Below are 21,657 nucleotides of genomic sequence, written 5' to 3' on the forward strand. Positions count from 1 at the left end.
CACTCAATGGTGAGAACTGACTTAAAATTAAGTACTTGCCCCCACCCATTTGCCGTATCGTGTTGCCCCGCGGAGGGGTGAGCCAGGCCTTGCTCACGTGGTGTTGTCCAGAGTAGGGGAGACAGGCGGACCCCAGGCGGCAGCTGGGTGTTGGACACGCCAGTCCTAAGATGAAAAGCTACAGAGGGCCCAAGGGTGGAGCTCAGGGAAGACAAGAGGCCATGGAGCAGAGCTGCCGGCGGGCCGCGGCGACGAAGGTCCAGCCCGCCTCCGGGCGCCGGGGGTCCGAGGTCCGCGGGCGGCCGGCGGGGGCGCGCGGGCGGGAGGGCGCGGGGAGGGGCGCGCGGAGGGGGCGCGCGGAGGGGGCGCGCGGAGGGGGCGCGCGGGCGGGAGGGGCGCGCGGAGGGGGGCGGGGGCGTCCCCAGGCCCTGGCGCGGCGCCCGGAACACCCCGTGCCGGAAGCGCCATGTGACCGTGACTGCGCAGAAGCCCCGAGCGAGCGCCGCCAAACAAAGGGCGTCTCTGCGACCGCCGGGCGCTCGGGCTGGCCCGGGGAGCCGGACCCCCTGCCTCCAGCCCTGCCCCCCCGGCCCCGCCTCCCGCCTCCCGCCTCCCGCCGGCCCGGGCTCTGGGTAGCAGGGAGCCGCCGGAGGGTGCGGAGGCCCCGACGGGAGCGCGCGGGACGCGGCGAGGGCTGCGGCGCGGGCCCAGGCCGGGCGGTGGGGCGTTGGCGCCGTGCCGGGCGCTGCCGGCCTGACACTACCCTCTCCCCTCGCCCTAATTTCCGTGAGAAGAGCGGAGATCCTGGCCCCCCCGCAATTGTCCCAGGGGGAGGAGGCTTCGGGGAGGCCTCGCCAGCGCCCTCTCCCAGACCAGCGCCCGGGAATTGGGGTCCATGCCTGCCACGTCCACGTCCCAGCAGGGGTGTAGTTTCAGGCCAGGCCACCGGGGAGAAGAGCAGCATGGGGCAGGTGGCGCCGGGCCAGGCCAGCGCGGGCAGAGCTGTGAGATGTGGAGAGGGGTGAGCGGCTGGGGCTCTGGCCGAGCTGCGGGGTCGGGATGGGCGAGCCCCGGCGGCCTCCCTCCGCCCCCAGGTGGGCGTGGCCTGTCCCCTCCACACTTGCCCCAGCCTGACCCAGGCCAGGACTCGGGGTCTGGAGAGCCTGGAGAGCCCATCCTTTGTGTTGGCCTCCGGGTACAGTCTTAGTCTCTCATCTCCCACCAGATTTTCAGCTTTGACTTCTCCTTGAACCTTCTACCCCAGAGCCCACTTTTCCTAGCCCTGAATTTGTGTAGCCCCAAAGCCGGCTGGCCTGCGAGGGGAGCAGAGGTCACAGCACAGAGATCTTAGTCAGTGGCAGAACACTCTGCTTGGTCCTTGCTGGAGGGCTGTCTTTAAGGAACTGGCCTCAGTCCTTCTCTCCCTGGGAAAAAGGGAGGAAGAGCGGTCCAGGCAGTGGGAACAGCCTGTGGTAAGGGCCTCTGAGGGCCTAAAAGGCTTGATCTAGAGAGCCACTCAGTTTAGTCTAGTCACAGATGTCCTCTTCCAGGAAGCCTTCCCAGATCCCCAAACCTGGACACCCCAAACTTGGGACACCTTCTAGCAACTGTCTTTTCACTCCTAAGAAGGAACCAAGCTACTACTGCCCACTATTGTGTATTCAGGAATACAGTAGGTGCCAAATATTTGTCAAAAGAACCACTGCATAAAAAAAGAAAAAGAAAAAAGTTATGGAATAAGTCAGATCTACCCTGGATTCCTCTAAAGCTGTTAACATTCCTTGATCAGAGCTTTCTTTGTAAGAGAAAAGTCCAACTTAGAAATTTATGTGATGACAGGAACATTCTATATCTTCATTGTCCAGTACAGTAGCCACTAGCACAAGAGGTTATTGAGCCCTTGAAATGTGACTAGTGTAATTGAGGAACTGAATTTTTCATTACAATTTAATTAAATTAAAGTCGCCACATATGGTTTGTTGCCATCCTACTGTTCCAAGTCTTTTGCACTCCCAAGGGTGAGGGGTAGTGGTAAAAGAGAAATCTGGAGAAGTTGGGGGGTGGGCACTACATCCGGAGCAGCCTGGGAAGCTGCTCCATAATGAGTGTGGGCAAAGGGGAGCCATTGAGGCTCAGAGCAGGGGTAAGTGCAGGAAGAAACATATTTTAGGAGGGTCTCTCTAGCTGCAATGTGCTAGTGGGTTGGAGAGACAGCACAGAGACAGGGAGAACAATTAGAGGCTGCAGATATTTCCATGATTTAGGTGAGAGATGACCTCCTTTGATTTTTTGCCATGCCAGTGTCCCTCCAAACACCCCAGCCTCATTTCCTCTCACCTAACAGGCCAGACTCTAGAAAACTCCAGGCAGGGTCACACACAGTTGGGGGATCAAGTCTGGAAGAAATGCCATTTGGTGAAGAAGCCCATGTATTGCCACAAGTGGTTTGCCTCTCTCCATTTGCCAAGAAGGGCCTGTAGGATGCAGAGCAGAGGAAGTATGCAGCCGGGAAATACATGAAAGTTGTGGCTACCCACCCTGGCAAGACCAACCTGCTGGGGCTCAGAGAGTGCTCTCTGCAACCATCCCGCACACTTTCAGCTTTGGTTTCTAAAGCAAACAGCCTGACCTTGGGCAAAAACGGGCTCTGGAGTCTGAAGGACCCACGTTTGAATCTGGCTCAGTTTACTCACTGCCTGTGTGTCCTTAAAGTCTGTCTGTCTGTCTGTCTCTCTCTTTTTTTTTTTTTACAAGATTCTTTATTTAAATTCAGTTTAGTTAACATATACTCTATCCTTAGTTTCCAGGGTAGAATTTAATGATTTGTCAGTTGCATGTGATACACAGTGCATCAATTACATCTAGTGCCCTACTTAATGCCCATCACCCCATTACCCCATCCCCCACCCACCTCCCTTCCAGCAACTCTCTTTACTTCTAAAATGGGGCTAATGATACTTACTTCTTAGGGTTATTGTCAGAATGGGAAATGATTTATGTAACATACTTAGCCTAATGTGGAACCTGACATAGAGTGGAGCCAAATGATTGGTACCTAATGATAATCCTATAAATAGGCCAAGCTTGGTTTTGGTCCCACCTCCATGCTCCTTTTGCAGGGGCTCTTTCTGCCTTCAGTCTCCCCAACACACACAGACATGCATGCATGGGTGTGTACTCAATCTTTACATACTGTAGGTACTGTGATTATTGTCTTGTCTGCCCACCTGGCTTTTCCATCCCCCTCCTCCTGGTGATACCATCCACTTCCCCCGACCACAGGACCAGGCATGAGACCTAGGTCTTGCTGGGGCCAAAGCAGGCCCAATCAAAGGCTTCTCTGAGATGGATATATTGATGTTAAGAGAGAGAAGCCATCTCTCCAAGCCTGAGTTTGGGCTGCAAATGGCCACCTTTCCCATCACATGGACAGAGCCTATCTGCAAAAGTTAGGCAAAGATAAGGAGCAAGAATCTTGGAGACACTGGGTCTTGCCCCAAGGCCACAGATTTTGCTATAGGGCCTTTCCCATCTTATGAGCTAGAAATTTTGTTTTTGGTTTAAGCTAGCGGGAGTATACCTTCCGATATTTGTAAAGAAGACTCCTGCCCACCACAGGTACTTGTGTGTTTGAGGTTTGGCGGGGGCATCAGGGATTTTTCTGAAGCACAGAGCAGTTAGTGGTAGAACCAGAGTTTAGACTTGTCTGACTGGCTCTAGATCTACTATAAACTACACTACATCCCACACATCAATCACAACTATTTACTTATTTACTGAATTCATATTATGTGCCAAGCCCTGAACTAGAATCCTGTTCCCCCTCCACACCTACTTTAGGACTCCCCTCCACCTACACTCTCAATCTCTAAGGACCTGCAAATCAGAGGATGTAAGAAACAGCCCTTTCCACCAGGATAGGGGGAATACAAATTATACTTTCTTTTAGGTCACTTTCTTGTACTGGGCCTCATTTTTATTTTTATTTATTTATTTTTTAATTTTTTTTTTTTTAAGATCTTATTTATTCATTAGAGACACATAGAGAAAGGCAGAGACACAGGCAGAGGGAGAAGTAGGCTCCATGCAGGGAGCCAGATGTGGGACTCGATCCCAGAACCCTGGGATCATGCTCTGAACCAAAGGCAGATGCTCAACCGCTGAGCCACCCAGTCGTCCCCGCTTCCCCCCCTTTTTAAGACTTTATTTATTTATTCATGAGAGACACAGAGAGAGAGAGAGAGGCAGAGACACAGGCAGAGGGAGAAGCAGGCTCCATTCAGGGAGCCTAACGTGGGGCTCGATCCCGGGTCTCCAGGATCACACCCTGGGTTGCAGGCGGTGCTAAAATGGAATAGGAGGGGCAGGGTGCTTGGCTTAGGTAACTTCTAAGGGCCTTTCCAACCTCCGTAACCCAAGATCTTCAGGGCCTGGGGCTCATTGCATGCTGCCTGGAACTTTGTCTCTCATAGACAAAGGCGCTGGCCTGCTTCCCCCAGCGCTCTCTGCTTCTGACCTCATCCCCTGCAGCCCACCCTGCTCAGCCCTATGTGGTTTGCCCTCTCGGGCTGAGTTGGCCTTCTGTGCTCCTTGCAGAGAAGTGCCCCCTTCACAGTGCACTTTAGAGTAAATGAAAACCCAGGAGATACAGCTTATAAAAGGCAAACGTAGGTTTGGAATAGCCTAATGTTTGCCCTGAGATAATGAGTGGATCAGCCCAGGCTCCATAAAAGCCTGGAAGTTAAGGCAGAAGGTCAGAGACCAGGAGCAAAATCTCAAGAACAAACACCAAGGCAGGGTCTGCATGGGGGGCATGGGGAGAATATTGAAAGAAAAAGTTCTAGCAGAAGAATGCTATCATGGACTCCTACAGCTCTGGAGCCATCTTGTCCTGTCTCCTCCTGTTGCAGATGAGGAAATTAAGGCCCAAGGAAGAAAGAGGAGTCTGTGACTGGGGGAGTGGGGTCCATTTTCTTCTCTAGCACCACCTCCACTAGGGGTAAGGCCTAGAGATGGAGAGGAAGTGAGGGAGACTTGGAAACTGAGTCCAGGAGAGGCCAGAAGTGCTAGGTTAGGGATGACTCAGGCTCCCCATGAGCCATGAGCCCTTGTGTCCCTGCCCCCTCACCTGCCCTCTCTGCTCTGGCCCTCTGGGCTTTCCTTTCCTTTGCCCACTGCCCTCAGCTCAGCTCTCAGGACATCACAGACAGTCGCCCCAATGGGTTTGCAGCAGGAGGAGGCTGATAAGAGATCACTGGCCAGAGAGTGAGGAGGGCTGATAGGTGCCCTCCAGAGTGCTCAAAAACTCTGCACGGCCCTTTGCGAAGCTCCAGGAAGAGGAGAGATGAAGAGGAGCTGGCTTTGCACTTACATTTAAAATAGACTCCTCTCCCTGACGAACATGCACTTTTGTATCCCAAAAGGATCCAGGGAGAGAGGAGGTGCCAGGTAATTCTCATGGATTCCATAAATCCCAAACACTGGGGAGAAAATCCCCTCCACGAACCTCCTGTCACATCCAGCCCTGAGGTGAATCATTAATAAGTCAAGTGTGATGAAAGGCCACATTAGAAGTCTCCGTGATACACATCCTGTCCACATCTGTAGCACCTGCTGCTGTTGGTAGAGGGTAATTTTTAAAGAGGTGAGGTCAGGAGCCAGAGAGAAACCAGCTCCAAAGTCCCCGAATTTACCTGGGAGACACCACTAACTTTAGGAAGGTTTCCAGCAAGAAGACCTTGGGCCAGGCCAGATGACCTCCCAAGGTCCTCAGCTGTGCCTGTCCTTGATCACATACACCATATGCTGCCCGGAAAGCTGGGAGTTGGGGCAGCTGGCTGACCTGGAAACAGCCCAAGGCGAGCGCCAGGACTGCGGGCTCCTCCTGGCCAATCTCTCCTGAGAGCAAGAGGCAAGGCCAGGAGGCTCCTGGGAGCCTCCTGCCCAATTCCCAGGGCCTGGCAGCCAGCTCTGCAGCTGATGCAAGGCCAGAGGTGGGTGAGCTCAGACAGTCTCTGGTATGGGGAGCTTCTTGTACCCCTGCATGCTCTGGAAAACATACCCATTCATTCCCCATTGCCTTAGCCCTCCTAGGTCTCTATCTCCATTCCTTCTGGAAACAGAGCAGGGTCCCCTCAGGAAAAGATGTGGGAACAGGTGCTGCTGGGAGCCAGTGTAGCACTGGGTATTTCTGAGTCAGCCCAGCTCCCCCACACCTGCAGCCTGTGAACAGAGCAGGGACCCAGAGCTCTGCTTCCAGGGACTTGTTCAGGGAGATTCTGGGCACCCGTTAGCCCTCAGGCTGGGGATGATAACATGATGTGTACTAACAGAACATGGATGATGTGTGCCACCTTTTACAAAGTGCTTTCATGATTAACTCATGCTCCGAGGGAGATATCAGGAGGCAGGGAAGCCCCAGAGGAAGCAGCTAAAGCCAGAGAGGGTAAAGGGGCAGAACCAGAAGTCATGCCCATAAGGTTTCCCGCATCCTCAGTCTGCCTTCGTGACAGTGACAGGCTTGCTTGTCACTGGGACCCAGGTGAAACAGAGGAACTTTTCTCAGGGGCCCTGGGGACCAGGTGGAGGAGGCTAGCAGAACGAGTTGTGGATTTGGGGTGGAGGTACACTGGGAGCCGAGCCTGTCTGGGAAGACCTGGAGACATTCTGGGAGCACAGAGATGGGGGGAGAAGGACACTCGGAGCCCTGAAGTGGCAGCTCCTGTGTGTCAGTTCCTCCTTCAGACAAAGGCTCATGGGGTATGACACCCTCAGGCTGCCACCAGCTGGGTTGGGGTTGGTGTCTGGGGGTTGAAGCCAGCTTCAGGACTGTCACAGCTTGGGACCAGTGACAGTGGCCCTGCTGGCCTCCCTGTCGATGCCAGGGCTGAATGAGGCCTTCCTTGTCATCTGCCCCATCCTACTTGGGTCTGCCCTTTGCCCTCAGCTGTGCCTGAGCCTCTCTGGGGGCCCGTGCACTCATCTGGGTGGCCTTGCGCACCCTCCCAGCACCGCTTGTTGCTGACGCAACCCTCGAGCCCCGTGAGCTCAGGCCGGCCAGGCCCGCGGGCAGGTGAGCACACAGTGCTCTGCACTGGACAGTACGGCCTGTGCCAATTGCGCCCGCCCACCCTCGCTGACAGGCCTGGCAGAAAGCGCTGTGCTGGAGCTGGAGGCGAAGGGAAAGGCAGGTGTGCCTTTCTCGTTAGGACTCAGAGAACACGCCGGCTCCAGGGGCCACCCCAGGACCGCCGGCAGGGCGGCGCAAGCCCTTTGGTCTACTCTCCCAGCAATCCCCGACCGCTCACCGTTAGAGAAGGTGTCTCTAAGGGAGAGCACCCTGGGCAAAGCCAGCTCCTGCCTCTGTCCTAACCTCAAACCAGCTCCTGGAACCACTTTTAGGTTGGAATTATATTTATTTTTTTATGAGATAGTCTAATCCCATGGTATTAAATTTAAAAGGCATAAGAGTACAACACAGAGAAAGACAGGATCCCTCCCATACATTTTGCTTAGCTGCCCTGCTCTCCTCCCCAGAGAAAAGCAGGGTTACCAGTTTCTTATGTATCTTTTCAGAGACAGGCTAGATTAGCCATGGGATTTTTGATTATCAGAGCTGGCATAGCGAGGTCACATCTTGCTTAGCTTTTCTGCTTGGGATGAGGAAGGATAAACTCCCCTGCTTTGAGCACTCCCTGAGAATGGCCAGGAAGCCACCAGAGATTAACTTCCCACAGCAGGCCCACGTTCCAGTTCTCTCCCCTTCACCACCCTCCTCCACCTGTTACTTCGCTGGATGCCCGAGGCAAGAGCGAAGAACAAATGAAGAACAAATGGTGTTGGCCTCCTTTCTCAGACAGCGAAGCTGAGGAGCCAGGATGTGAAGGAGACTCGAGGACTCACACTTCAACCTGGGGCACCCTGGTTTTCCCATACCATGACTCCACTTCCCTAATATCCTCCCTTCGCCTTCTACATGACCTTGAGTTCTTGTTGACTATGAACGTTGCAAGAGCAGGGTCGGGGATCGCCTTCTGGTACTGCCTCCAGGCGGGACTCTAAGTGGGGGGGGGGGGGGGCAGCAGCCCCACAGAAGCGGTAAACAATGCTGGCCAGACCCAATGAGAGAAGCAAGGGGTGTGCTGTTCTTCCGGGGGCCTCCCAAGGCCATGAGGTTTGCTACCTGGACACACGCACATCCCCAACCACCAGACTCACTGACCCACAGGCCTGTGCATTCTTAGTTGTTGTCTTGCATAGTTGGCTCAGCTAATGCTGAGGAGGCCAAGGCCGTGGGTTGGCTCCTCAGGGGTAGAATCATCCTGTGGTGAGACATTCTGTTCCTTGCCCATGAACTATATAGAGTGTTGCAAATTACAACTGGGTGACAAAAAGAGATTTTCCCCTCCTTGAAATGCAAAGTACACAGTTGTCCAGCTGAAGTGGTGGCCTCCCTTGTGATCCCCTTCTCCTCTCTGTTCTTCCCCACCCCACCCCCACCTCTGTGAGCCTCAGGATTTGTCTGGGGCGAGCCCTGGTGAGCCCTCTTGTTCCCTCCTGTGTGTAAAGGTGCGCTTCAGTAAAGCAGATCTCTTTGAAGGTTACAATGTGCCCAGAGTGATTAGGCTCTGAGGAAACAGGGTCATAAGAAGGGACAGTGGCTTTGAAAAGTATGAGCTGTGCCTGTTTAGTGATGCAGCAGGAACAAGAGGGAGACTTTATTTCTTTAGAGAACAGAAAGTATCTGCCGTGGCTGCTGTGTGAATTCAGTCTCCATGCTGCCATGGGAGTGAGGACGCTAGTGGGGTAAGGGGCCCCTAGAAGGAAGGCCTGTGACCATGACCAGAGGATCAGAGGCTGTGCTGCTGGGGGGCCAGAACAGGTGGCAGTTGGGGGCTACAATCAGAAAGGGAGAGACCTGAGTGTGGAAAAGGGTGAGGGAATGGCAAATCTAAGATGCAGCCGGTCAGAGATCACAGAAGGAAGCTGGAAGCTCCACCAGATGCCAGAGATCCAATGTACTCACAGAAGAACTTGTCTGTTCCAACAACATGGCTCCTCTGCCCACTTCCTCATTCTGCTCAAGGTGTCACCATCGTGATGACCAGAACACCTGGTCTGGGTCCAGGACTTCACCTAACTCTCACCAGCCTCCCCTGAGACCAAAGCTCTCTTGTGGGATCTCAGGCCCCCATCTGCTTTCCAAGGATTCCAAATGCAACCTCCTCTCAAGCCCTGCTCTGCCCTGCCCCCACTGGATTTCCATCACAGGTGGCTGTGTGGGGTCAGGATAAACATAATTTGGAGAGCAGAATTACTGTTGCATTAAATTGGTTGGAATTGGTTTGTTGAACCATTGACCATTGAAAATGGTGGCCTTTCTTTAATATAGCCATAATAGATAGCATTCCTCTAGAAAAATTGTTGATAAAGTAATGATAGTATCACCCACATAGAGCCTGAAGTCAGCCCACCAATACTAGCAACAACAACACAACGGTTCATGGTTAGTGAACACAATCTCACCTGGCCTCTGGGCCTTCACTCCTTCCCGGTTCCCCTTTATTTTATGGGCTCCTCCTTCTCTATATATTTTTCTAATTCCTTGTCATCTCCCTGATATCTAACATTGGAGGGCCCCAGGACTCTGTCATTCTTTTTTTTCTGTCCCTGCTCACATTAGATGACCTTATCCAGGGTCAGGGAAGGAGGTCCATGTCTCTGTGCTGACAGCAACTATGTTTACATCTCCAGCCTTGGCCTGTCCCCTAAACTCCCAGTTTGAGTACCCAACTGTCTACTCAGTGCCTTGACCTGGACATCTAATAGACATGGCCAACACACTATCCAAAATCAAAAATTTATTGGGCCCCTCAGCCTGCTCCTTCCACAGCCTTCCTGTAGTGGAAACTCTGGCCATTGAATTTCTTCTTTTTCTTTCTTCTTTCTTTTCTTCTTTTTTTTTTTTTTAATTTTTATTTATTTATGATAGTCACAGAGAGAGAGAGAGAGAGAGAGAGAGAGGCAGAGACATAGACAGAGGGAGAAGCAGGCTCCATGCACCAGGAGCCCGACGTGGGATTCGATCCCGGGTCTCCAGGATCGCGCCCTGGGCCAAAGGCAGGCACCAAACCGCTGCGCCACCCAGGGATCCCTTCTTCTTCTTTTGTAATGCAAGTGCCTGAATTAAGCTCAGAGGGCTAAGGTATCACTTCCAAGAGGCATCCACTTCACATTGCCAGCTACAGGACTAGACCAAGAACCAGGCCACTCCCTGGACTGAGGCTCCTTTGTTTTACAGATTTTGGTTGACTTTGATAACTGATCATTTGGGTCCCTTGCTTTTTCTTTTCTTGTGCTTTAAATTCTCACTCTTATGTTTTAAATTCACCTACACAGAGTGAGTCTGTGAAAACCTAGGCCTCTGCCCTTCACCCCAGGCCTGCATGTGCATTCTCTTTCCCTTTCTCTCTCTCTTCCTGTGATCTCACTCTGTGGCCCCAAGCATGCCATGTAATTTCCAGGTCCTGTAAGTAATAAACCCTCGTTAAAAAAAAAAAAAAAAAAAAAAAAAAGTGTCCTGACAGTTACTGCTGAAAGGTGTGTTGCAATCATTATAAGAACTACAGGGCCAGTCCCATCATGGCGTTGCTTACTGAGAGGCTGAAACAGGCACATGACACTTCCCAATCTCAGTAAATAGCTGCATGGCACCTTCATTCTTCCAGTGCTCAGACCAGACTTGGTTCAAGGACTCTTCCTTGACGTTTCTTTTACTCACACTCCACAGTCAGTATATCAGCAAATCCCGTTGCCTCTGCCTTCAAGATACCTCCACCACTGCTCCTCTTGGTACACTATTCTTAGCCACAGAAGTCTTGACCATGGCCTACCTGGTTCTGCATCCTCTGGCCCACCACCCCTCCCGGCCTTCATCTCCTGCCACTCCCCCTCCTTGGCTCCTGCCATACTGGGCTTGTGGCTGCTCCTCATACCTGCAGCCCACTCCTGCCTGGAGGCCTTGGCACTGCTTGCTGTCCTTCTGGGTTGAAATTCTCTCCCCCGGCACTCACAGAGCTGGCCCTCTCATTTCTTTGGATGTCTGCTTAGATGTCACCTCTTCAGTGAGACCTCCCTGAACTACTATCCCATTTAAGATAGCAAACCCCTCCACACTCCAACCTCTAGACCCTTTGTATTCTCTTCATAGCACTTAATCATGACCTTGGATATCATATATGTGTTTGTGTACGTGTGTGCACATATAAGCATAAGATATTACATCTTTCTTGGTTGTTTATTATCTGCCTCTCCCTCTAGAAACTCCATGAGGGTGGAGACTTTGTATGAATTGGGTATAGCAAGACTGCAGTATCCAGAATCGTTCCTGGCACATAGTTCCATAGTTATTAAAGTTGTTGAATGAATCATCAGACTTAGCTAAATTCGTTCCCCAAGGCCATACAACTAGCATATGTAGAAACTCAGAGGGTTAACTAACTTGCCCAGGGTTATAGAGTGAGGTGCAGAGCTGAGATTCAAATCCAGATCTGAATTAACTACTGTGCTTTCCACCTCCCCATCCTCCCGATGCCAACTACCTGGGCCCGCCCAACTGTGGCCTTCCTGAACGGTAGCCTGCCCTTCAGCCTCTTTCTCACTGCAATCCATGCTCTAGAAAACATAATAGTTTATGTTTTTTGTTTAATTATAGCATAGCTCAGGTTTCTCCTAGAAAATAGGAGAATATTTTTTTTTAAGTAGGAAGAAAAAGATGACCAACTGCCCAGAACCCAGAGACTACCATGGTCACTCTATCACTCTCTTATTCCAGTCTTTTCTGTGACATTTGCTCATGATAAGGATCATCATTATAATCTGGGCCACAAATCCTTGGTTCTAATCCCAACAAAAGAGGAGCAAAGGTATATAATGGACATAGAAAAATAAGCAGGCTTTGGCTAGAGGACACAAGGACAGGAGGTCTCCCCAAGGTGGGGGTGGACAGGCAGGAATGGACAAGAAGGATCTGTGGGAGGGGAGGTGGAGGTGATGGGGATGGCTGTCTCAGCTGGAACGCTGGGGAAAGTAAGAGGCACGGTCAAGTGGGAGGAAGGGATGGGGAGCTGAGAACAGTAGCTGAGGCTGTGGAATTTGAACTCAACAAAGGAAGCCTCCAAAGATTCCTGCGTGAGGGGTGGAGATAAGAGAAGTAGGGAGACATTGCGAGATAAACGGTTCTTATCAGAGATAACTCATACAAAGACTACTGAACTGAATGTGAAGGTCATAAGAAGGGGAGGAGTCAGAGATCACTGCCAAGGTGAGTGGCAGAGCCAGTTAGTGTCAAGACTCAGAAAGAGGGAAGGGAGCCTGTGGACTCAGTTCTGGTTGTTAAGAATGGGTGGAGAGCAGTTCTACAAGCTGCAATGTCATAAACAGATGTTCCCCTGAGAAGAGGAGACAGGTGAGGGGAACAAAGGGTAGAGAAGTAGGCACCAGGACGTTCTCCAGCCCAGACCCTGTGGCGATGCTGCCCGGTGGACTGGACCTGCTCTCACTTGCCTGGTCTGGAGGGCCCACCACACCTGGGGCCTACTGGCCTCCTCCTGCCTTCCTTATGCCTCCACTCAGGGAGGCCCTCCACTGCCGATGGACCAGTGTCTTCTCCACTTAGCTTGCCTCCACGTGCTGGGTCATAGTCCTCGCTGGCGGGCTCCCAGGTCTTATTCCTCAAACACACCCTCAGCTCCCAGGCCTCCTTGCTATATTTGCCTAGAGCCACAGCAGCAGGCACCCAGCAGAAGTTCCACAAATACACCTTGTCTTGACTTCCCTTTCTCTTCTCTCCTCATTCAATCCCTGGCTCTGTCAGCTTCACCCCACCAATGGCCAGAGGTCGAGCTTGACTCTGAGCTGCAGGTTTAACCTGGGGTCTTTGTGTCCACCACTGTTGATTGGAGCCAACTTAGCCCTGTAAGTTTCCTTCCTAGGACACATTCCCCCCAACAACTACCCAGGCCAGCTTTTTTTTTTTTTTTTTAAGATTTTATTTATTCATTAGAGGTACACAGAGAGAGAGGCAGAGAAGCAGGCTGAGGGAGAAGCAGGCTCCCCGCAAGGAGCCCAATGTGGGACTCGATCCCAGACCCTGGGATCACGCCCTGAGCTGAAGGCAGACACTCAACCGCTGAGCCACCCAGGCGTCCCCCCAGGCCAGCTTTAACGTACCCTTTAAGGGTTCTGGTTCGGATGCAGAGGCTGGTTCGGTGGCCTGGGGAGAGTGCAAGATCCTGTGTTTCCACCAACTTTCAGGTGATACTGATGGACTACACATGGAGGAACGAGGACCTGGGTGACTTTGGGTAGTCACTTTAATCCCTCTGGACCCAATATTCTCATCTGCCAAATAGGGTTCTGACCACTTCACAGGGTCAGATGAGTTAGTGTTTGTGAAAATAATATAAAAACCAAAGTCATGGAATGAATGTCAGCTGTCCCCATCTATCTCATGTGTTGTTGCCAGGATGAATGTGATAAAATACACAAAGTGCCTTAGCATGTGTGCAATAGATGTTAGCTGCTCCCTCTCCAGAGGCTGCGGGGTTGTATGCATAATGATCTCCCAGGTAGAGATATGTTTCTCAAAGTCAAGGCAATTAAAGAGTCACTCTGGGCTGGGGTGAGGTAGGAGGGTGGAAAAGAGGGAAGGTGTTAAGGGGACAGAGTTCCTTGGGGCCTGGCCACAACATAGCTAAGAAAGCAGAGGCCTCATTTTCCCAAGGGGGACCCACTGCCACCCCACAAAGCAAAACTCTGTCCCTAGAAGCCAAAGTGCCCATTCTGTGTCCTACAAGCCCAAACCAGCTCAGCTCCCAGGTCTGCTCTGGCTCATGACTTCAATTCTTATACTTGCCCTGCCTGTCTGACCCCTCCTAGCCTGGGAATCTGGCATTGACCTTGACCACATCTCCTTATCTCATCCCATCACCCCATTGCTCCTGTTACACACCAATTTTGCTGTTGGTGACAGATTTCCAGACTGACGCCAGCCTATCCCAGGCGGGGTCCCATTACGCCCAATCTGCCTGACAGGTTATACACCCACACCAATCTCACAGCCATTTACAATGGGATGAAAGCCATTACCAGCAGTGGGTGACTGTGCATGGTGATGAGCTGGGTCTCTGTGCCAAGGGAGAGGTGGGAGCTGAAAATCATTCCGGGCTTCAGGTCTGGGAGGTAGAATGATGAGGTCAGTTTGGAGCATTGAGCTTTGGGGCCAGCGTTGGTCAGGCAGCAAAGTGGACCTTTCCCTTGAGCAGGTGGAAGCATGGGACTGGAGTTACCAGATAAGGCATGCCGAAGTGAACGCTTAGAGACACCCATGAAATTGCTGAATCTGTGTAGAGATGAAAGAGAAGACTGAGGATCAGACATTGGGGAGCATGGCTGTCCACCCATAAAGCCCAAATCAATTCTGAGGACTGGGTCAGTCTGACCAGGCCTCTCAAACAGACTGTGTTCTCTCTCAGGCCCCAAATGGCTTCCTTCTGAGTCCAATCATGGAGGTGGGTATTGTGCGGCTGGCAGGAAGGCAAGCAGGCTCTGGTCTCCCTTCTATAACAGGTCTCAATGTAGAGTCTTTTTAAAAAAACATTTTATTTATTTATTCATGAGAGAGAGAGAGAGAGACAGAGACAGAGACACAGGCAGAGGGAGAAGCAGGCTCTATGCAGGGAGCCCGATTTGGGACTCGATCGCGAGTCTCCAGGATCACACCCTGGGCTGAAGGCAGCACTAAACCGCTGAGCCACCCGGGCTGCCCTCAAATGTGGAGTCTTGATGTTATTTCCCAATAGGATGATATATACACTCACAGAAGAGCTGTGAGAGAAATGACAAAAAAGACACAGTGTGGCGTAGTGACTGGCCTTCCTATGTGTAATGCACAAGGGACTCCTATTTCTTTAAAATTCTGTGAAGTACAATTATATTTTATTGTATCTTTTCTGTGAAAGTATTATTTACAGGTAAACATTAAAATAGACCACGATGTGGTAATCCTAGCAGGTATTTTTCACTGTTTCAGAAAGGAGACCCCTAGATGAGAAGGGGGCAGGACCTTTGCTTCTGCTTCTAACCCAAATGGCCCAGAAGTCCAGCTCCTGTGGTCTTTAGAGATTTCACTGTCCAGTCCAAGTTACCAGCTGATGTGATCAGCTACCTTGGAAGTTAATCTGTCCTGGAGTTTGGATTCACCTAGACTCAAAATATGTATTTTTAAATTTTTATTTATTTATTCATGAGAAACACACACAGAGAGAGGCAGAGACATAGGCAGAGGGAGAAACAGGCTCCATGCAGACAGCCCAATGTGGGACTCGATCCTGTGACCACGGGATCACACCCTGAGCCAAAGGTAGACTCTCAACCACTGATCCACCCAGGTGTCCCTCAAAATATTTTGTTTAACCCCACTTTCCACCTCAGGCTTAAATGAACTTTTATAAAAAATAAAATGAAATAAAATTACTTTTTTAAAAAAAGATTTATTTATTTATTTATGATAGACATAGAAAGAGAGAGAGAGAGGCAGAGACACAGGAGGAGGGAGAAGCAGGCTCCATGCCGGGAGCCCGACGTGGGACTCGATCCCAGGACTCCAGGATCGCGCCCTGGGCCAAAGGCAGGTGCCAAACTGCTGAGCCACTCAGGGATCCCATGAAATAAAATTACTAAAAAAAGCTTCCCTTTTAGATTTGGCTTTCTGACTCTGTGCTTGTGTTCTGTTTCAACACTTTCATACTTCTGCTCCTTGGTAAGGAAAGCACACTTGGTCCCGTCCCAGACACATTGAGCAGACAGGGAACCACCAAAGGCCCTGCTGACATGTTTGTTCGTTTGAGACAACTTCATAGGAAAGTGAGGTCTCTCCTCTCGATGTCAGTCTGGGTACACACCACACACACATTTGGTGCTTTCCTAATCTTCTTGGTATAAAGATAAACAATTCTATTATCAGGGGTTCAGGACAGCCTACTTTTGTCAGAGGTGGTGTCGTAGGACAGCCTGCTATTGTATGTCAGACTCTGGGGCATTCTAAATGCCTCTAGACGCTGTCTCCAGAAAATTTTTAAAAAGTTTTAGTTGTAGTAAAATACATGTAACATAAAATTTACCATCTCAGCCATTTTAAAAAAAAATTTTATTTATTTATTCACGAGAGACACAGAGGGAGAAACAGGCTCCCACTAGGGAGCCGGATATGGGACTCGATCCCAGGACCCCAGGATCATGCCCTGAGCCAAAGACAGATGCTCAACCAGTGAGCCACCCACGTACCCCCATCTTAGCCATTTATAAGTGTATGATTGAGTAATGTTAAGTATAGCCACATTGTCGTGTAACCAGTTTCTAGAATTGTTTTCATTTTGCAAAATTGAAATTCTGTATCCATTAAATAATAACTCCTCATTTTCCCCTCACACCCCCCAGCTCCTGGCAACCACCATTCAACTCTCTGTCTGTGAATTTGGTGAGTCTAGGGACCTCATATAATTGGAATCATGCATTGTCTTTTTGTGACTGACTTGTTTCACTTAGCATAAGGTGTTCAAGTTTCAACCACGTCGTGGCATGTGTCAGAATGCCCCTCCTTTTAAAAGCTGAACAATATTTCATTTCATGAATGTATATACCTTATTTTGTTTATCCACTTATCTATCGATGGACACAGAGGTTGCTTCCACCTTTCATCCTTTATAAATAATGCTGCTATGAACATAGGTGTATGAATATCTCTTCAAGACTCTGTTTTCAATTCTTTTGGATATATACCCAGAGGTGGATCATATAATATAATATGATCATATATATTGATTATATAATACTTTCCCTCAGGCAAATAGAAGTGTGGGACTTGAGTTACCAGTCTGCAGCCACCAAATCATATAATAATTCTATTTTTAATATTTTGAGAAACCATGACACTGCTCTCCATGGTGGCTGCACCATTTCACATTCCCACCAATAGTGTACAAAGGTTCCAATTTCTCCATACTCTTGCCACATTTATTTTCTGTTTTTGTTTTGTTTTGAACTTTTAAAAAAGATTATATTTGATAGAAAGAGAGAGCACAAGCAGGGGGAGTGGGAGGCAGAGGGAGAGGGAGACACAGGCTTCCCACAGAGCAGGGAGCTGGATGTAGGCCTCGATCCCAGGACTCTGGCTTAACCAACTGAGCCACCCAGGCATTCTTTCTGTTTCTATGGCAGCCACCCTCATGGATGTGAGGTGGTATCTCACTGCGATTTTGATTTAATTTCCCTAATGATTACTGATACTGAAATATTGAACATCTTTTCGTGTGTTTATTGGCCATTTGTGTATCTTCTTGGGAAAAACATCTATTCAAGTCCTTCACTCATTTTTTAATGGAGTCATTCGTTTTACTTTTTGTTGTCAAATCCTAGTTCTTTAAGATCCTAATCCCTTAATACGTTTTGCACATATTTTTTCCCATTTCATAGTTTGCCTTTTCAGTCTGTGATATCCTCTGATGACAGAAAATTTCATTTTGATGTAGTCTAATTTATATATTTTTACTTCTGTTCATGCATTCAGTGTCACATGTAAGGAAATCATTACCAAATCCAATGTCATTAAGCCTTTACCCTGTGTTTACTTCGAAGAGTCTTACAGCTTTAGCTCTTATGTTTACATCTTTCATCCATGTTAATTTTTTTAAAGATTTTTATTTATTCATGAGAGAGACAGAGAGAGAGGGGGGCAGAGACACAGGCAGAGGGAGAAGCAGGCTTCATGCAGGGAGCCCGATGTGGGACTCGATCCTGGGTCTCCAGGATCACACCCTGGGCTGAAGGCAGACACCCAACCACTGAGCCACTGGGGCTGCCCCATGTTAATTTTTTATATAATGTAAGGTAAGGCCTCTTTTGTTTTAAAAATATTTTTTTCTGATTATAAAGTTAATTCATGTTCATTGTAGAAAACCTGGGAAAATATAAGCCAATAAAAATCATCCCTAATTAGTGGTGCGCTGAAAAAAACACTTGATTTATATTATTTACCGACTTCTGTGGCATCAATACTCCCGCCATGTTCAATCTCAATCAACTTCCAACTACCAATGTGATATCACTAAATGAGGGGTAGAGAAGAGATGGGCACAACTGGGTCTCACATCACTGCCACTAATTCACCACGTGGCCATAGCCATAGCTATGATGCTTCAAACTGATGCAGCCATCTTGTGACTATGAGGCCAGATGGAGAATTTTAGAGATGCCAATTCAGCATCTGAACTTTGTGGAACTGCTGAACTAAACCCCGGAAATGCCTATTCTCAGATTTCTTAAGTAAGATTTTTTTTTTTAATGGCTTAAGCCAGGGAGCAGCATATTCTTTCTGCAAAGAATCAGATAGTAAATATGTTAGACTTTGCACAACTAGTTGTGACAAACATTGTGTGGCTAGTGGAAGCAGCCATATGCAACGCATAAAGGAAACTGTATGGCTATGCTCTAGTAAGACTTTATTATAGACACTGAAACTTAAATTTCATATAACCTTAACATATCACAAGATCTCATTCTTCTTGGGACGCCTAGGTGGCTCAGTGGTTGAGCATCTCTCTTCGGTTCAGGGTGTGATCCCTCGGTCCTGGGATTGAGTCTTGCATCCAGCTCCCTGGAGGGAGCCTGCTTCTGCTTCTGTCTATGTCTCTGCCTCTCTCTCCAAGTCTCTCATGAACGTACCATGTTGGCATCACAAAATGCCAGTATCTCCCTGAACCTAGTGTTGCTCAGAAGATAACTGGTGGGAGATTTGGGGCAGCCCTCATGCCAGAGAAGGGCCCGTATATTCCTAAGTCCCTGTGAGCCGCCCCTGAAAGACTCCCAGAAATTATTGATGAGCTCTTGGCAGACCAACTGTCTCCTCAAGTGAGTGTTTCTCCCATGGCTTTCCCATCCTGTGCCCTCTTAGAGACTTCCCCATTGTCCCTCTGCCTGTTCCAGCTTCTGTGTGTAGACTATCTCCTCCCTTATCTAATCCAATAGCAGCAGAGACTCAGAGATTTCCTGCGGACATCAGCTCCTACCCCAGGAGCTGTGATGGCTCCCTTTTCCTGTCCCTTCCCTCTTGTTTCTGTCCTCATTATGATGACCAACAGGATGGGGAGAACAAAAAGAGCCTCAGATTTCAATATTCTGTTTCCTAGCTGTCATAGATCCTCAGGGACTATCTTTCTAGAGTCGCTTTCCTAGGGGGACTGCCATGGCAGTTCCCATGGTCACGGACATAGGGAAGGGCAGATCCCAGAGTCCTGGGATCGAGGCCTACATCCAGCTCCCTGCTCTGCGGGAAGCCTGTGTCTCCCTCTCCCTCTGCCTCCCACTCCCCCTGCTTGTGCTCTCTCTTTCTATCAAATATAATCTTTTTTAAAAGTTCAAAACAAAACAAAACAGAAAATAAATGTGGCAAGAGTATGGAGAAATTGGAACCTTTGTACACTATTGGTGGGAATGTGAAATGGTGCAGCCACCATGGAGAGCAGTGTCATGGTTTCTCAAAATATTAAAAATAGAATTATTATATGATTTGGTGGCTGCAGACTGGTAACTCAAGTCCCACACTTCTATTTGCCTGAGGGAAAGTATTATTGAGATTGAATTAATAAGAAGTATGTAGAAAACCAGGCAAATGAAAAAACAAGACATTCAGTTACTCTGGGGAAAATAGAATTGTGAAGGAAGGGGAACATAATCCACTGGGATGATGAAGGGCTTGGGGGTGGTGTGAGGGGGTGACAGGGTGTGGTCTGTGGAAAATCAGTCCTCACCCTCCATGGTAAGAAGTCCTTACCCAGCACTTGAAATTCTTCCATGGGTGCCAGGGGCAACCTGACTGTTTTTTGTTTTTTGTTTTTTAAATTTATGATAGTCACACAGAGAGAGAGAGAGGCAGAGACATAGGAAGAGGGAGAAGCAGGCTCCATGCATCGGGAGCCCGACGTGGGATTCGATCCCGGGTCTCCAGGATTGTGCCCTGGGCCAAAGGCAGGTGCTAAACCGCTGCACCACCCAGGGATCCCCTGACTGGGTTTCTAATAAATACTTCTTTTTGTGATTAAATTTGTCAGAGTTGTTTTTGATTGCTTAAAACTAAAACATTAACCACATGATCTCTGCCTGTCACTTCTATCCCTGGGCCTGGGGCTCCCCACCCATATAACAAGGTCTTATTCTTTGATTCTATGCACCTTTCAATTGGTCAACCTTCTTCATCTTCTTTCCTCCGACTCAGCCTTTCTATTGTCACACCCACTTAGCAAAACTAAACTTCCTTTGGGGGTGTGCCCTGGCCCACATTGTGTCACAGTGAAGGATGCTGACAAACTCTGCTGGAAGACAGCCTGCTGAGGCAATCCCTGGGGAAGGGCCAGAGTAGAGCAGAACCAACTTTTTAGGTGTGATTCTGCTGCTCCCCAATCCTGGACTTTCAGCTTTGGTCATCTACACTTTATTTTTTTAAGATTTTATTTATTTAATTGAGAGAGAGAGAGTGAGCAGGAACAGGGTGAGGGGCAGAGGGAGAAGCAGACTCCCTGTTGAGCAGGAAGCCCAATGAGGGGGCTCTATCCTGGGATTCCAGGATCACGACCTAAGCAGATGTTTAAATGACTGAGCTGTCCAGGCACCCTGATCATCTACACTTCAACTTGCAAGTTGACTTATTTATCCCATTTACATTTTAGACAAATTTGAACCAACTTTACAAAATTAATAAAATATAGGCGAAGACAATTAAAAAAATGAAGACAGACCTACACTCAAGTTTTAAAAAGTTTAGAGAAATGAACGTTTCAAGGAAAATGTGATGATGCATTGATATAATGAAGTGCTAAATCTTGTTCCAAGTTCATTAGCAGGTAAGACAAAATAAAAATTATATAATTTGGGAGTTACTCTGCATTCAAAAACCATTTATTGAATACTGAATCAGTCTAGTTAATGTTTGGCTACACATAAGAGGAAGAAAGCTAATAGCTGTATGTTTCTTTTGACAGTAAAGGAAGTCTGGAAGTAGGGAAATCAGGTATAGTATGGTGTCTTTCTGATCATTGGGAAACCAAGATCCCTTACTATTCAGTATGGCTCAAGTCACAGCTATCACAACTGCCTTCGAGGAAGAAGGAAAGATGAAGAGTGAGAAGGGTATTTCTCTTCTATTTTAAGGACACTTCCAGAAAGTCCCAGAAATACTTTCACTAATATTTTATTTTATTATTTTTTAAATATTATTTATTATTCATGAGAGACACACACACTCCATTCAGGGAGCCCGATGTGGGACTCTATCCCAGGTCTCCAGGATCACGCTCTGGGCTGAAGGCGATGCTAAACTGCTGAGCCACCCTGGCTGCCCCCCACTAACATTTTAACATAATGAATTTAATCACATGGGCACACCTGGCTACAAAAGAATCTAGAAAATGCCTTTTAGCTGGGCGGATTACCACCCCAAATGAGATCACTAATGAATGCTGGGGTAGGCAACAAGCCGTCTCTACTACAGACACTATGTGGCAGGTGCTTCTAGGCTCAAGAAATACAAAGACAACACAGTTCTAG

The 21,657-nt window shown here is 48.9% G+C and overlaps 1 long non-coding RNA gene across 1 annotated transcript; it reads left to right on the plus strand.

The window, feature by feature from the left end:
* The first annotated feature begins 55 nt into the window (after positions 1 to 55).
* LOC140599994 (uncharacterized) lies at positions 56 to 20,157 on the plus strand. Its single transcript, XR_012003132.1, has 3 exons — positions 56 to 290; positions 15,573 to 16,537; positions 19,967 to 20,157. It is a non-coding gene; the product is annotated as an uncharacterized lncRNA (long non-coding RNA).
* The last annotated feature ends 1,500 nt before the right edge of the window (positions 20,158 to 21,657 follow it).

This window comes from Vulpes vulpes, chromosome 8 (assembly GCF_048418805.1).
Source record: "Vulpes vulpes isolate BD-2025 chromosome 8, VulVul3, whole genome shotgun sequence".
Classification (NCBI taxonomy): domain Eukaryota; kingdom Metazoa; phylum Chordata; class Mammalia; order Carnivora; family Canidae; genus Vulpes; species Vulpes vulpes.